This window comes from Oryx dammah, unplaced genomic scaffold, assembly GCF_014754425.2.
Source record: "Oryx dammah isolate SB20612 unplaced genomic scaffold, SCBI_Odam_1.1 HiC_scaffold_27, whole genome shotgun sequence".
NCBI lineage: Eukaryota > Metazoa > Chordata > Mammalia > Artiodactyla > Bovidae > Oryx > Oryx dammah.
Genome location: NW_024070211.1, coordinates 125,200,461 through 125,215,539, shown reverse-complemented (window position 1 = coordinate 125,215,539; position 15,079 = coordinate 125,200,461). Strand labels below are relative to the sequence as shown.

Sequence of the window (15,079 nt, the reverse complement as noted above, 5' to 3'; positions counted from 1 at the left end):
ATTGCAATGGTGAATGAAATTGTTTCCTTAATTTCTCTTTCTTTTTCTCATTGTTAGTATATAGGAATGCAAGCGATTTCTGTGTATTAATTTTATATCCTGAAACTTTACTATATTCATTGATTAGCTATAGTAATTTACTAGTGGTATCTTTATGGTTTTTTCTGTGAAGGATCATGTCATCTGCAAACAGTAAGAGTTTTATATTTTTTTTCCAACCTAAATTCCTTTTATTTGTTTTTCTTCTCTGATTGCTATGGCTAGAGCTTCCCAAACTTTGTTGAATAGTAGTGGTGAGAGTGGGCACCCTTGTCTTGTTCCTGAGTTCAGGGAAAATACTTTCAATTTTTCACCATTGAGGATAATGTTTGCTGTCAGTTTATCACATATGGCTTTTATTATGCTGAGGTATGTTCTTCTATGCCTGCTTTCTGGAGAGTTTTGATCATAAATGAGAGTTGAATTTCATCAAAGGATTTCTCTGCATCTATTGAGATAATCATATGGTTTTTATCTCTCAATATGTTAATGTGGTGTATCACATTGATTGATTTGCAAATATTGAAGAATCCTTGCATCCCTGGGATAAAGCCCACTTTGTCATGATGTATGATCTTTTTAATATGTTGTTGGATTCTGTTGGTTAGAATTTTGTTGAGGATTTTTGAATCTATGTTCATCAGTGATATTGAGCTATATTTTTTGTGGCATCTTTGTCTGGTTTGGGTTTTAGGGTGATGGCGGCCACATAGAATGAGTTTGGAAGTTTACCTTCCTCTGCAGTTTTCTGGAAGAGTTTGAGTAGGATAGGTGTTAGCTCTTGGAAGTAACCTGTGAAGCCATCTGGTCCTGGGCTTTTGTTTGTTGGAAGATTTTTGATTACAGTTTTGATTTCTGTGCTTGTGATGGGTCTGTTAAGATTTTCTATTTCTTCTTCATTCAGTTTTGGAAAGTTCTACTTTTTTAAGGATTCGTCCATTTCTTCCAACTTGTCCATTTTTATTGTCATATAGTTGCTGATAGTAGTCTCTTATGATCCTTGTATTTCTGTGTTGTCTGTTGTGATTTCTTCATTTTAATTTCCAATATTGTTGATTTGATAATTCTCCCTTTTTTTCCTTGATGAGTCTAGCTAATGGCTTGCCTATTTTATTTATCTTTTCAGAGAACCAGTTTTAGTTTTGTTGATTTTTGCTATAGTCTCCTTTGTTTCTTTTTCATTCATTTCTGCTCTGATTTTTATGATATCTTTCCTTCTACTAACTTTGGGGTTGTTCATTTCTTCTTTTTCTAGTTAGGTTATTTATTAGATTTTTCTGTAAAGTTAGGTTATTTATTTCCCTTGTTTCTTGAGGTATACTTGTATTGCTATGAACCTTCTTCTTAGCACTGCTTTTATTGAATCCCATAGGTTTTTGGTTGTTGTGTTTTCATTTTCATTTGTTTCTATGTATATTTTTATTTCTTTTTTTTTTTTAATTTCTTCTGTGATTGTTGGTTATTCAGAAGTGTGTTGTTTAGCCTCCATATGTTTGTATTTTTAATACTCTTTTTGCTGTAGTTGACATCTAATCTTACCTCATTGTGATCAGAAAAGATGCTTGAAATGATTTCAACGTTTTTGAATTTACCAAGGCTAGATTTGTGGCCCAGGATATGATCTATCCTGGAGAATGTTCCATGTACACTTGAGAAAAATGTGAAATTTGTTGTTTTGGGGTGAAATGTCCTATAGATATCAATTAGGTCTAACTGGTCCATCCAGAAGCTATCCAGTACAGGAGTGGAGAGTTGTGGTTTTTCCAGCAGTCGTGTATGAATTTGAGAGTTGGACTATAAAGAAAGCTGAGCAACAGAGGGTTAATGCTTTTGAACTGTGGTGTTGGAGAAGACTCTTGAGAGTCCCTTGGAATGCAAGGAGATCCAACCAGTCCATCCTAAAGGAGATCAGTCCTGGGTGTTCATTGGAAGGACTGATGATGAAGCTCAAACTCCAATGCTTTGGCCACCTGGTGCAAAAACTGACTCATTTGAAATGACGCTGATGATGGGAAAGATTGAAAGCTTGAGGAGAAGGGGATGACAGAGGATAAGATGGTTGTGTGGCATCACCGACTCAATGGACATGAGTTTGCATAGGCTCCAGGTGTTGGTGATGGACAGGGAGGCCTGGCGTGCTGCAGTTCATAGGGTCACAAAGAGTTGGACACGACTGAGCAGCTGAACTGAACTGAACTAAACTGGTCCATTGTATCATTTAAAGGTTGTGTTTCCTTGCTAATTTTCTGTTTAGTTGATCTGTCCATAGGTGTGAGTGGGGTATTAAAGTCTCCCATTATTATTGTGCTACTGTTAATTTCCCCTTTCACACTTGTTAGCATTTGCCTTATGTATTGAGATGCTCCTAATTTGGGTGTATATATATTTATAATTGTTATATCTTTTTCTTGGATTGCTCCTTTGATCATTATATAGTGTCCTTCTTTGTTTTTTTTTCAAGGTCTTTATTTCAAAGTCTATTTTATCTGTAATGAGGTATTGTTACTCCTGCTTTTCTGGGGACTCCATTTGCATGAAATATCTTTTTACAGCCATTCACTTTCAATCTATATGTGTCCCTTGTTTTGAGGTGGGTCTCTTGTAGATAGCATATATACGGGTCTTGTTTTGTATCCATTCAGCCAGTCTTTGTCTTTTGGTTGGGACATTCAACCCATTTACATTTAAGGTAATTATTGATAAGTGTGATTCCATTGCCAGTTTTTGGTTGTTTTCTGTTTGGTTTTATAAAACTTTTCTGTGTTTCCCATCTAGGAAAGATCCTTTAGCTTTTTTTTTTTTTTTTTTTTTTGAAGAGCTGATTTGGTGGTGCTGAATTCTCTCAGCTCTTCCTTGTCTGTAAAGCTTTTGATTTCTCCTTCATTATCTGGATGAGATCCTTGCTGGGTATAGTAATCTGGGTTGTAGGTTTTTCTCTTTCATCACTTTAAATATGTCTTGCCATTCCCTTCTGGTCTGAAGAGTTTCTATTGAAAGATCAGCTGTTATCCTTATGGAGATCCCCTTGTGATTTTTGTTTTGTTTTGCTTTTTGTTGTTGTTGTTGCTTTTCTCTTGATGCTTTTAATATTTGCTCTTTGTGTTTGATCTTTGTTAGTTTGAATAATATGTGTCTTGCCTTAGGTTTCGCCTGTTTGGGAATCTCTGGATTTCTTGGACTTGGGTGGTTATTTCCTTCCCCATTTTAGGGAAGTTTTCAACTGTTATCTCCCCAAGTATTTTCTCATGCCCTTTCTTTTTGTCTTCTTCTGGGACACTTATGATTTGAATGTTGTGATGTTTAACATTGTCCCAGAGGTCTCTGATTTCCTAATTTCTTTTAATTCTTTATTACTTTCTTTCCTCTTTGCTTCATGTATTTCCACCATCCCATCTTCCACATCACATACTCTCTCTTCTGCCTCAGTTATTCTACTGTTGGTTCCCCCCCCCAGACTGCTTTTGATCTCAGTTATTGCATTATTCATTATTGATTGATTCTTCTTTATTTCTTCTATGTCCTTGTTAAACATTTCTTGCATTCTCAATCCTTGTCTCTAGTCTATTTATCTATAACTCCATTTTGTTTTCAAGATTTTGGATCATCTTTACTATCATTATTCTGAATTCTTTTTCATGTAGATTCCCTGTCTTCTCCTCTTTTGTTTGGTTTGGTGGGTATTTACCATGTTCCTTTACCTGCTGAGTATTTCTCTGCCTTTTCATTTTGTTTAGATTGCTGTGTTTGGGGTGCCCTTTCTGTAGGCTGGAAGTTCATGGTTCCTCTTTATTGTTGAGCCTGCTCCCTGTGGGTGCAGTTGGACTAGTGGCTTGCCAAGGTTTCCTGGTAAGGGGAGCTTGCATCTGTGTTCTGATGGGTGAAGCTAGATCTCTTCTTTTTAAAGTGCAATGAAGTGTCCAATAGTGAGTTTTGGGGTGTCTATGGGTTTTGCATGGCTTTGGGAAGCCTGTATTTTAATGCTCAGGGTTGTGCCCCTGCTTTGCTGGAGAATTAACGTGGTATGTCTTGCACTGAGACCTGTTGGCCCTTGGGTGGAGCTTGGTTTCAGTATAGATATGGAGACTTTTGGGTAAGTTCTTATCTATTAATGTTCCCTGGAATCAGGAGTTTTCTGATGTTCTCATGTTTTGGAGTTAAGCCTCCTGCCTCTGGCTTTCAGTCTCTCTCTTACAGTAGCCTCAAGGCTTTTCCATCCATACAGGACAGATGATAAAACAACTACATTAATGGTGAAACAATTCTGCACAGTGAGGGATACCCAGAAAGGTTCACAGACTTACATAGAGAAGAAAAGAGGGAGGAGGGAGGTAGAAGTGACCAGGAGAGAAGAGGGGGAGTCAAAAGGGGAGAGAGCAATCTAGCCAGTAATCAGTTCGCTAAGTGCTCTCCATAGTCTGGAACACCAAGAGAGATTCACAGAGTTATATAGAGAAGAAAAGAAGGAGGAGGGAGATAGAAGTGGCCAGGAGGAGAAGAGTGGGTGTCAAAAGGGGAGAGAGCAATCAAGGCAGTAATCACATCCCTAAGTGAAAATGGTTACTGAAGATTAGATTCTTAAAGGTACAAAATTGATAATGAATATCAAAAAGCAAATATAAAAAATCTAGAATAGAGGTTAGACTCTCAAAAATGCAGTATAAAAAATACAAAACAAAATCAATCACAAAATTTATATATATATATATATATATATATATATATATATGGAATTTGCTTTAAAAATAGGATCTTTTTTGGCAAGGTAATAGTAGGTTCTAAACATGAAAATTAAAGGAGCAATAAAGAATTTAAACAAATTAAAACGTGATAATAGTAAAAATATATCTTGGGATTTCTCTGGAGCTGTTGTGGGCAATGTGGGGCAAGTTCAGTTTAAGATAGTTCCTTGTTCCAGCTTGTAGTTTTTCTCAGGGTCTATAGCCCCCCTCCAATGCTTAGTAGTAACTATAGGGTTTTAATCTGTTGTACCTGTCACTTCCAGAGAGGTTTCCTCTTTGTTTATTTTGCCTCCCTCTGCAAGCTTCTTCAATGTCTAACTGCTACCTTGACACAAGAGAGGGGATGAAGGTGGTCACTTATTTAGGCTAACTTGTTCAGTTGTGTTGTGGGGAGGAAGGGACACTGCAAACAAATATTGTATGTGTGGGGAGTGCTCACAGTGCTCACAGTGTATGGACCACACTGGGTCTGCCTCAGCTCAAGCTGGTTTGTGCTTCCTGGGTCTACACTGCTGAGGCTCCAGGGTGCTCTGCAAGGGCACTGTCCAAATTGGGCCCTGTATTTCCTGGTCTAAGCCGCTCAGATTTCCTGTACTTCCCAGGTCTAAGCTGCTCAGGTTCTCCGGTCCTCTGCAAGGGCACAGATTTGGTTGGGTGTGCATTGTACCCTTTCTTGGTCCAAGCAGCTCAGGCAACCATGTGCTTGGTGAGCATACTGTCCCAGGTGGACTGTGTGCCCTAATCACCTCCCTGGTCCCTGGTGCTCGGTTTCCTGGGTGAGCTGTGAGAACACTGCCTCAGGTGTCCTGTGTGTATCCTCTAGGGAGCTGATCTCAGGGTGTGACCCTCCTGGCTGGCAGATATCAACCATCCAGGATCCCAGGAACTCGTGGTTAGCAACTGGGAGCCTGCTTACTGTTTGATGGAGGATGTCATCTCTGGGGCCGAGATTGCAGGAGCCCCTTCCCTTCTGGCTCTGGCTGTCCCATGCCTGCCTCTCTGCCTCCAGTGGGGAGGGGCCTGTACACAGCCTGCTAGCTTTCCTTTGATATTCACGAAATCCTTTGTTTTGTGAGCAGGCCAGCCTGTGCATTAGAGCCTTTCACAGGAAAGTTCTCTCTCTCTCTCTTTTTTTTTTTCTCTCTAGCTATCCCACAGTTTGAGTTGTTATCTCAGGTTAGCTCCCTCAGATTGTCCTCAGGGCATTCAGGCCCGGTCCTTACCCTAAGCACTGATTATGCAGCCCATGCCTCCCTATCCTGCCCCTGCTCCCTGATGGTGGACATGAGCCTCTGGGCTATTTCTCTGCTGGCAGTTGTGGTTAGGCACATCCCGGTTATGTTGCCCTCTGAGATTCCAAGACTCCCCACAGAACCGCCTGTTAGAGGGTTTCCTACTGTGTGGAAACTTCTCCGTCTTCACGACTCCCTCTCCAGGATGGGTCTTATCCCAAACTCTTTTGTCTCTCTTTTTGTGTTTTGTATTTTGTCCTACCTCCTTTCAAAGAGAATGGGCTGCCTTTCTGGGTGCCTGGTGTCCTCCACCGGCGTTCAGAAGTTGTTTTGTGGAAGTTTCTCAGCATTCAGATGATCTTTTGATGAATTTGTGGTGGGGAAAGTGGTCTCCCCATCCTATTCCTCAGCCATCTTGACCACCCTCCCTGAAAGTATTCTGGTTAAAGAAGAAACAAATCGTAGAGAACAGGAATTATGAATTATGGGAAGGATAAATGAATGACTCTAAACAACTTAGGCCCAATAGCAGTGATAAGCAGTGACAGTAAGAAAGAAAATATATGCACATCCCTAGGTAAAAGCTTGAAGTAAAATAATGTTAGAGAATGAGCAGAGAAAAGTGATAGGAGATATATCTATAGGTTTTGGATGAAATATAACATTGCTAAATTTAAGAAATGAGTAAGTAAAAATAACTTAATGGATTATATTAGGAATAATCAGATTGAAAAAATAAAAAAGGAATTTTTCATGCTAGTAAAATTTTATGTATTTGGTATATATAATTGAAAACCAAAAGAAAAATGTGATTTTGGTTAGATGTTAAGAAAGCATTTTTCTAGTCTTCATAAGAATTTAACTCGACTTTCTCACTTTTCCCCCTATAAACCTGCTGAAATTGGAGTGTTAGCTAAGCAGCATTACTTATGATAAAAATAACTTCTGATTAGTAAATTGAAACTGAGCTTGGGAAAACTATAAATATCAAAAGGTAGCCTGAACTTTGTGTTTTCCTGATGTTGGCCCTCATGCCTTCTTAACAGGTATTCTTCTGGACTTGTTACAAGAGATAACAGCTCTTGCGTGGCTTGAGATTTCCAAACTAAATGAATTCATAACCAGAGGTATGATCCTGGTCTCCTTACACCTGAAGAGGCTTGAGGGCTCAGAATATCTCCTGGATAGCTATATAAACGATGCAAAGATCATTCCTAATGTTGTGGAAAATCTTTTACTTTTTGATGGCAAGCTGTTTTCTCTTACCTTATATACATTAAAGTAACTCTGATGTTTAATGTGACCTTTTTAGTCTCATGAATTTGACTGTTTGGTTAATACTGAAAAGACTCCCTAGTGAGCACTGTAACGGTAAAGAAAAAATAGATAATAAAATTAAAACTTAATATAATGTTAATTAGAACATGCTTTTAAATGTTACATTATTGATCAAATTCAAATTATCTGATATGATGTAAAAATTAATAACATATATTATATGGCAGATATATAGAAAATGAAAAGACATGATGATTTAGAAAATTTCAAGGATTGGAAATAAATACCATAAAAATTGGGTCAGAACTTCCCAGGCAGTTCAGTGGTTCCAAGGAAAGGGGTACAGTTTTGATCCCTGGTGGGGGAACTAAGATCCTGTATCCCACAAATTCCCCTAAATTCTACTGCTATAAGTTTGAGTTAGAGCCAAAGAAACTACATTGTAAACAAGCATTTAAGGTGATATTGTTGTTGTTAGTCTACCGAAACCAGTTTTGAACCTCAACTATGAAAAGTTATGTGAAATACTCCTTGAAAAAAAAAAAATTGTGTAGTAATTGTTACCCACACTAGATTATGTGATCATTTTTCTTGTCTGATAATTTTTGTTAATATTATTGAACTATAGACTAGTCTCGGAGAAGGCAGTAGCACCCCACTCCAGTATTCTTGCCTGGAAAATCCCATAGATGGAGGAGTCTGGTAGGCTGCAGTCCATGGGGTCGCTAGGAGTCGGACATGACTGAGCGACTTCACTTTTACTTTTCACTTTCATGCATTGGAGAAGGAAATGGCAACCCACTCCAGTGTTCTTGCCTGGAGAATCCCAAGGACAGGGGAGCCTGGTGGGCTGCCTTCTCTGGGGTCACACAGAGTCGGACACAACTGAGGCGACTTAGCAGCAGCAGCAGCATAGACTTAGTCTATTAGTGAATAGTATAATATATTCATTATATAACAGCTGCTTATTCACTATCTTAGGTTTTATAGTACATAGATCCATGCAGATATTATACTGAGTTTATCCTTGCTGTCTAAATGTATATTGTTATCATTATAACCAATACATTTCTAAACTTTGAAAACAAATATTTATTGAGTACATACTAAGTTCCAGATAATCTTTTAGTCATTTGGAACTTAACAGTAGCCAACTCAACAAAATTTTGCCTTTCTCAAGTTCAATGATAAGAGATAGATAGCTTGTAATAAAGACAATAAATAATCTAATGTGTTATAAGGTGATAAGTGTTGTGGAAGAAACTAAACAACAGTACAGGAAGAAGGCTGACAAGCTTATAAAGTGAGATATTGCAGAATACAGTATTAAATATAGTGGTAAGAACAGAACTTTTTGAGAAATTCCTTGAAAAAAGTAAGGGATTTCTATGGAAATATCTGCAGAGAATGCCTGGAGCTTTGCAGACAGAGGACAGAGCTAAAGAAAAGCTGCAAATGTAGCCCTGTAGTTGGTATACCCAGAGGCAATGTGGAAGGAATAGAGAACATGAAGAAGTGATATATCCTGGAACTGAGGAGAGGATGTTATAAAATGACATCACAAATATTTTGGGTTTTATTTAAATGAAATGGTGACCGAAGTGGCATATTTTAAAATGATTTCCTGTTAAAAGCATACTGGGGTAGGGGAGGGTGTCACACCAGGAAGAATTTTAAGAAGCTATTTTCATTTTTCAAGTGAGAAGTTGTAGTAGCTGAGCTAGATTACAGTTGTGAAGTTGGAAAGAAGGGGAGAAGTCTGGATATATGTTCAAGGAAAGTCAGTGGATGTCCTGATTATTTAATATAAAGTGTAAGAGAGAAATAAAAGAGTTAAGGAAACATTATGATTTCTGGCCAAAGCTATTGGAAAGAATAGAATTGCCATTAACTTTAATGTAAACACTCAAAGGCAGTCTCTGTGGGGGTCTCTGGATCCCAGTGCACACAAGGTTTTGTTTGAGCCCTGTGAGTGCCTCTGGTGTGTATAGGGTTTGATTCTAAATGCAATTTCAGCCCTCCTACCATTTTGCCGGGGGTTCTCCTTTACTCTTGGATGCAGGGTATCTTTTTTTGGATGTGATCCAACATTCTTCTGTCCATGATTGTTCAGCCGCAAGTTGCAATTTTGGAGTTCTTGCAGGAGAAGATGAACGCACATCCTTCTACTCTGCCATCTTGCTCAACCTTTTCATGTTTGACAACACTGATTTTGAGCGTTTGAGTGTCTCCTGCAGAGGCACAAGCCAGCAGTGGTCTGCTGCAGGGGCAGGGGCTCAGGGTGCAGTAGAGCTGGGTCACACAGTGTGTGGCATAAGCCCTCTTGGAGAAGGTCACTATTAACCTAACCGTAGAGCCATCAAGCAGATGACCCACAAACCACAGAACAATTATACCAAATAATTTCTTGCACTGTTAAGAAAGCTCGAAGACACAAACATAATTCCCAACCTGGGGGTCTGGCAAAGAAACTGAGAACCCCATGGAATTTGACTTTGGAGGCCAGTAGGATTTGATTACAGAACTTACACCAGACTGGGTAAACATTCTCTTGGAGAGCACAAACAAAACTTTGTGCCCACCAGGACCCAAGAGAAAGGAGCAGTGACCTCACAAGAGACTGACCCAGACTTGCCTGTGAGTGTACAGGAATCTCCAGTGGAGGCATGGGATGACAGTGGCCTGCTGCAGGGTCAGGGGCACTGAATACAACAGTGCCTGCACAAGTCCTTTTGAAGGAGTCAACATTATCTTCACTACCCCTACCATAGTTTGGCCTTAGGTCAAACAACAGGGAGGGAACACAGCATAAAATTGTATTAAACAGAAAGAGAAAATTGTATTAAATATTTACTGAACATGGCCCCACCCCTCAAAACAAGACCCAGTTTCCCTCACTGTCAGTCTCTCCCTTCAGGAAGCTTCCATAAAGCTCTTACCCTTATCCACCAGACGGCAGACAAAATGAAAACCTCAATCACAGAAACTAATCAAACAATCACGTGGGCCAGAGTCTTGTCTAACTCAATGAAGCTATGAGCCATACCATGTAGGGCCACCCAAGATGGACAGATCATAGTGGAGAGTTTGAACAAAATGTGGTCCACTGGTGAAGGGAATGGCAAACCACTTTAGTATCCTTGCCTTGAGAACCTCATGAATAGCATGAAAAGGCAAAAAGATATGACACTGAAAGATGAGCTCCTCAGGTAGGTAGTATTCCAATAAGCTACTGGAGCAGAGTGGAGAAATAATTCCAGAAAGAATGAAAAGATGAGGCTCAAAGCAAAAACAATGCCCAATTGTGGATTGACTGGTGATGGAAGTAAAGTCTGGTGCTGTAAAGAACAATATTGCATAGGAAACTGGAATGTTAGGTCTATGAATCAAGGTATATTGGAAGTGGTCAAACAGGGGAAGGCAAGACTGAACACTGACATTTTAGGAATCGGTGAACTAAAATGGACCAGAATGGGCAAATTTAATTCAGATGACCATCATATCTGCAATTGTGGGCAAGAATCCCTTAGAAAAAATGGAGTAGTGCTCATAATCAACAAAAGAGTCCAAAATGCAGTACTTGGGTGCAATCTCAAAAATGACAGAATGATCTCTGTTTGTTTCCAAGGCAAACCATTCACTATCACTGTAATCCAAGTCTATGCCCCAACCAGTAACACTGAAGAAGCTGAAGTTGAAGGGTTTATATGAAGACTTACAAGACCTTCTAGAAATAACACCAAAAAAAAAAAAAAATTATGTGCTTTTCATCATAGGGCACTGGAATGCAAAAGTAGGAAGTCAAGAGATACCTGGAGTAACAGTCACATTTGCCCTTTAGTACAAAATGAAGTAGGGCAAAGGCTAACTGAGTTTGGCCAAGAGACTGCGCTGGTCATAGCAAACGCCCTTCTCCAGCAACACAAGAGATGACTCTACACATGGACATCACCGGATGGTCAATACTGAAATCAGATTGATTATATTATTTGCATTTGAAGACGGAGAAACTTTATACAGTCAGCAAAAACAAGACTGCGATCTGACTGTGGCTCAGGTCATGAACTGCTTAATGCCAAATTCAGACTTACATTGAAGAAAGTAGGGAAAACCACTAGACCATTCAGGTATGACCAAAATTAAATCCCTTATGAATATACAGTGGAAGTGACAAATAGATTTAAGAGGTTATATCTGATAGACACAGTGCCTGAACTATGAATGGAGATTCATGACATTGTACAGGTAGCAGTGATCAAGACCATCCCCATGAAAAAGAAATGCAAAAAGGCAAAATGGTTGTCTAAGGAGGCCTTAGAATAGGTAAGAAAAGAAGAGAAGTAAAAGGCAAAGGAGAAAAGGAAATACATACCCATCTGAATTCAGAGTTCCATAGAATAGCAAGGAGAAATAAGAAAGCCGTCCTAAGTGATCAATGCAAAGAAATAGAGGAAGACAATAGAACTGCAAAGTCTAGAGATCTCTTGGTGAAGGCAATGGCACCCCACTCCAGTCCTTTTGCCTGGAAAATCCCATGGACGGCCTGGTAGGCTGCAGTCCATGGGGTCTCGAACAGTCGGACACGACTGAGCGACTTCACTTTCACTTTTCACTTTCATGATTGGAGAAGGAAATGGCAACCCACTCCAGTGTTCTTGCCTGGAGAATCCCTGGGATGGGGGAGCCTGGTGGGCTGCCGTCTATGGGGTCACACAGAGTGGGACACGACTGAAGTGACTTCGCAGCGGAGATCTCTTCAAGAAAATTAGAGATATCAAGGGAACATTTCATGCAAAGATGGGCACAATAAAGGACCAAAATGGTGAATCTAAAAAAGATGGCAAGAATACACAAAGGAACTATACCGAAAAGATCTTAATGACACAGGTAACCACAATGGTGTGATCTCTCACCTTAAGCCAGACATCCTAGAATGCGAAGTCAAGTGGACTTTAGGAAGTATCACTATGAACAAAGCTAGTGGAGGTGATAGAATTCCAGTTGAGCTATTTCAAATCCTAAAAGATGATGCTGATAAAGTGCTGCCCTTAATATGTCAGCAAATTTGGAAAACTCAGCAGTGGCAACAGGACTGGAAAAGGTCAGTTTTCATTCCAATCCCAAAGAAAGGCGATGCCAAAGAATACTCAAACTATCACACAATCGCACTCATCTCACACGCTAGCAAAGTAATGCTCAAAATTCTCCAAGCCAGGCTTTAACTGTATGTGAACAGAGAGCTTCCAGATGTACAAGCTGGATTTAGAAAAGGCAGAGGAACCAGAGATCAAATTGATGACATCATTGGATCACAGAAAAAGCAAGTGAGTGCCGGGGGTGGGGGGGGTGGGGGGAAATCTACTTCTGCTTTACTGACATGTCAAATCCTTTAACTGTGTGGATCGCAAAAAACTGTGAAAAATTCTTAAAGTGATGGGAACCAGACCCCCGTACTTGCCTCCTGAGAAATCTGCATGCATGTCAAGAAGCGACAGTTAGAACTGGGAATGGAACAAATTGGGAAAGGTGTCCGTCAAGTCTGTATATTGTCACCCTGCTTATTTAACTTATATGCAGAGTACATCTTGTGAAATCCTGGGCTGTATGACGTACATGCTGGATACAAGTTTTCTGGGAGAAATATCAATAACCTCAGATATGCAGATGACACACCCTTATGGCAGAAAGCAAAGAAGAACTATAGAACCTTTTGATGAAATTGAAAGAAGACAGTGGAAAAGTTGGATTAAAACTCAACATTCAAAAAACGAAGATTGTGGCATCCAGGCCATCACTTCATGGCAAATAGGTGGAGAAGCAACTGAAACAGTAAGAGAGTTTATTTTCTTGGGCTCCTAAGTCACCACAGATGGTGACTGCAGCCATGAAATTAAAAGACCCTTGCTCCTTGGAAGAAAAGCTATGACCAACCTCAGTGCAGTTCAGTCGCTCAGTCGTGTCCGATGCTTTGCAACCCCATGAATCGCAGCAAGCCAGGCCTCCCTGTCCATCACCAATTCCCGGAGTTCACTCAGACTCATGTCCATCGAGTCGGTGATGCCATCCAGCCATCTTATCCTCTGTCGTCCCCTTCTCCTCCTGCCCCCAATCCCTCCCAGCATCAGAGTCTTTTCCAATGAGTCAACTCTTGCCTGAGGTGGCCAATGTATTGGAGTTTCAGCTTTAACATCATTCCTTCCAGTGAACACAACAGGACTGATTTCCTTTAGAATGGACTGGTTGGATCGCCTTGCAGTCCAAGGAACTCTCAAGAGTCTTCTCCAAAACCACAGTTCAAAAGCATCAGTTCTTCAGTGCTCAGCTTTCTTCATAGTCCATCTCTCACATCCATACATGACCACTGGAAAAACCATAGCCTTGACTAGATGGACCTTTGTTGGCAAAGTAATGCCTCTGCTTTTTAATATGCTGTCTAGGTTGGTCATAACTTTCCTTCCAAAGAATAAGAGCCTTTACATTTCATGGCTGCAATCACCATCTGCAGTGCTTTTGAGTGAGCGAGTGAGTGAAGTCGCTCAGTTATGTCTGACTCTTTGCGACCCCATGGACTGTAGCCTACCTACCAGGCTCCTCCCTCCATGGGATTCTCCAGGCAAGAGTACTGGAGTGGATTGCCATTTCCTCTCCAGAGAATCTTCCCTACCCAGGGATCGAACCCGGGTCTCCCGCATTCCAGGCAGGTGCTTTAACCTTTGAGCCACCAGGGAAGCCCACAGTGATTTTGGAGCCCCCCAAAATAAAGTCTGACACTGTTCCCACTGTTTTCCCATCTATTTCCCATGAAGTGATGGGACCAGATGCCATGATCTTCGTTTTCTGAAAGTTGAGCCTTAAGCCAACTTTTTCACTCTCCTCTTTCACTTTCATTAAGAGGCTTTTTAGTTCTTCTTCACTTTCTGCCATAAGGGTGGTGTCATCTGCATATCTGAGGTTATTGATATTTCTCCTGGCAACCTTGATTCCAACTTGTGCTTCTTCCAGCCCAGCGTTTCTCATGATGTACTCTGCGTATAAGTTAAATAAGCAGGGTTACCATATACATCCTTGAAGTACTCCTTTTCCTATTTGGAACCAGTCTGTTGTTCCATGTCCAGTTCTAACTGTTGCTTCCTGACCTGCATATAGGTTTCTCAAGAGGTAGGTCAGGTGGTCTGATATTTTCATCTGTTTAAGAATTTTCCACAGTTCATTGTGATCCACACTGTCAAAGGCTTTGGCATAGTCAATAAAGCAGAAATAGATGTTTTTCTGGAACTCTCTTGCTTTTTTAATGATCCAGCAGATGTTGGCAATTTGATCTCTGGTTCCTCTGACTTTTCTAAAACCAGCTTTAACATCTGGAATTTCACATTTCACGTATTGCTGAATCCTAGCTTAGAGAATTTTGAGCATTACTTTACTAGCGTGTGAGATGAGTGCAACTGTGCAGTAGTTTGGGCATCTTTGGCATTGCCTTTCTTTGGAATTGGAATGAAAACTGACCTTTTCCAGTCCTGTGGCCACTGCTGAATTTTCCAAATTTGTGGGCATATTGAGTGCAGCACTTTCACAGCATCATCTTTCAGGATTTGAAAGAGCTCAACTGGAATTCCATCACCTCCACTAGCTTTGTTCATAGTGATGCTTTCTAAGGCCCACTTGACTTCACATTCCAAGATGTCTGGCTCTAGGTGAGTGATCACACCATCGTGATTATCTTGATCATGAAGACCTTTTTTGTACTGTTCTTCTGTGTATTCTTGCCACCTCTTCTTAATATCTTCTGCTTCT

The 15,079-nt window shown here is 40.2% G+C and overlaps 1 non-coding gene across 1 annotated transcript; it reads right to left on the bottom strand.

Moving 5' to 3' along the window:
• Nucleotides 1-13,944: 13,944 nt before the first annotated feature.
• On the bottom strand, nt 13,945-14,016 carry TRNAS-GGA. The gene has a single exon. It is a non-coding gene; the product is annotated as a tRNA-Ser (tRNA).
• Between the last annotated feature and the right edge of the window lie 1,063 nt (nt 14,017-15,079).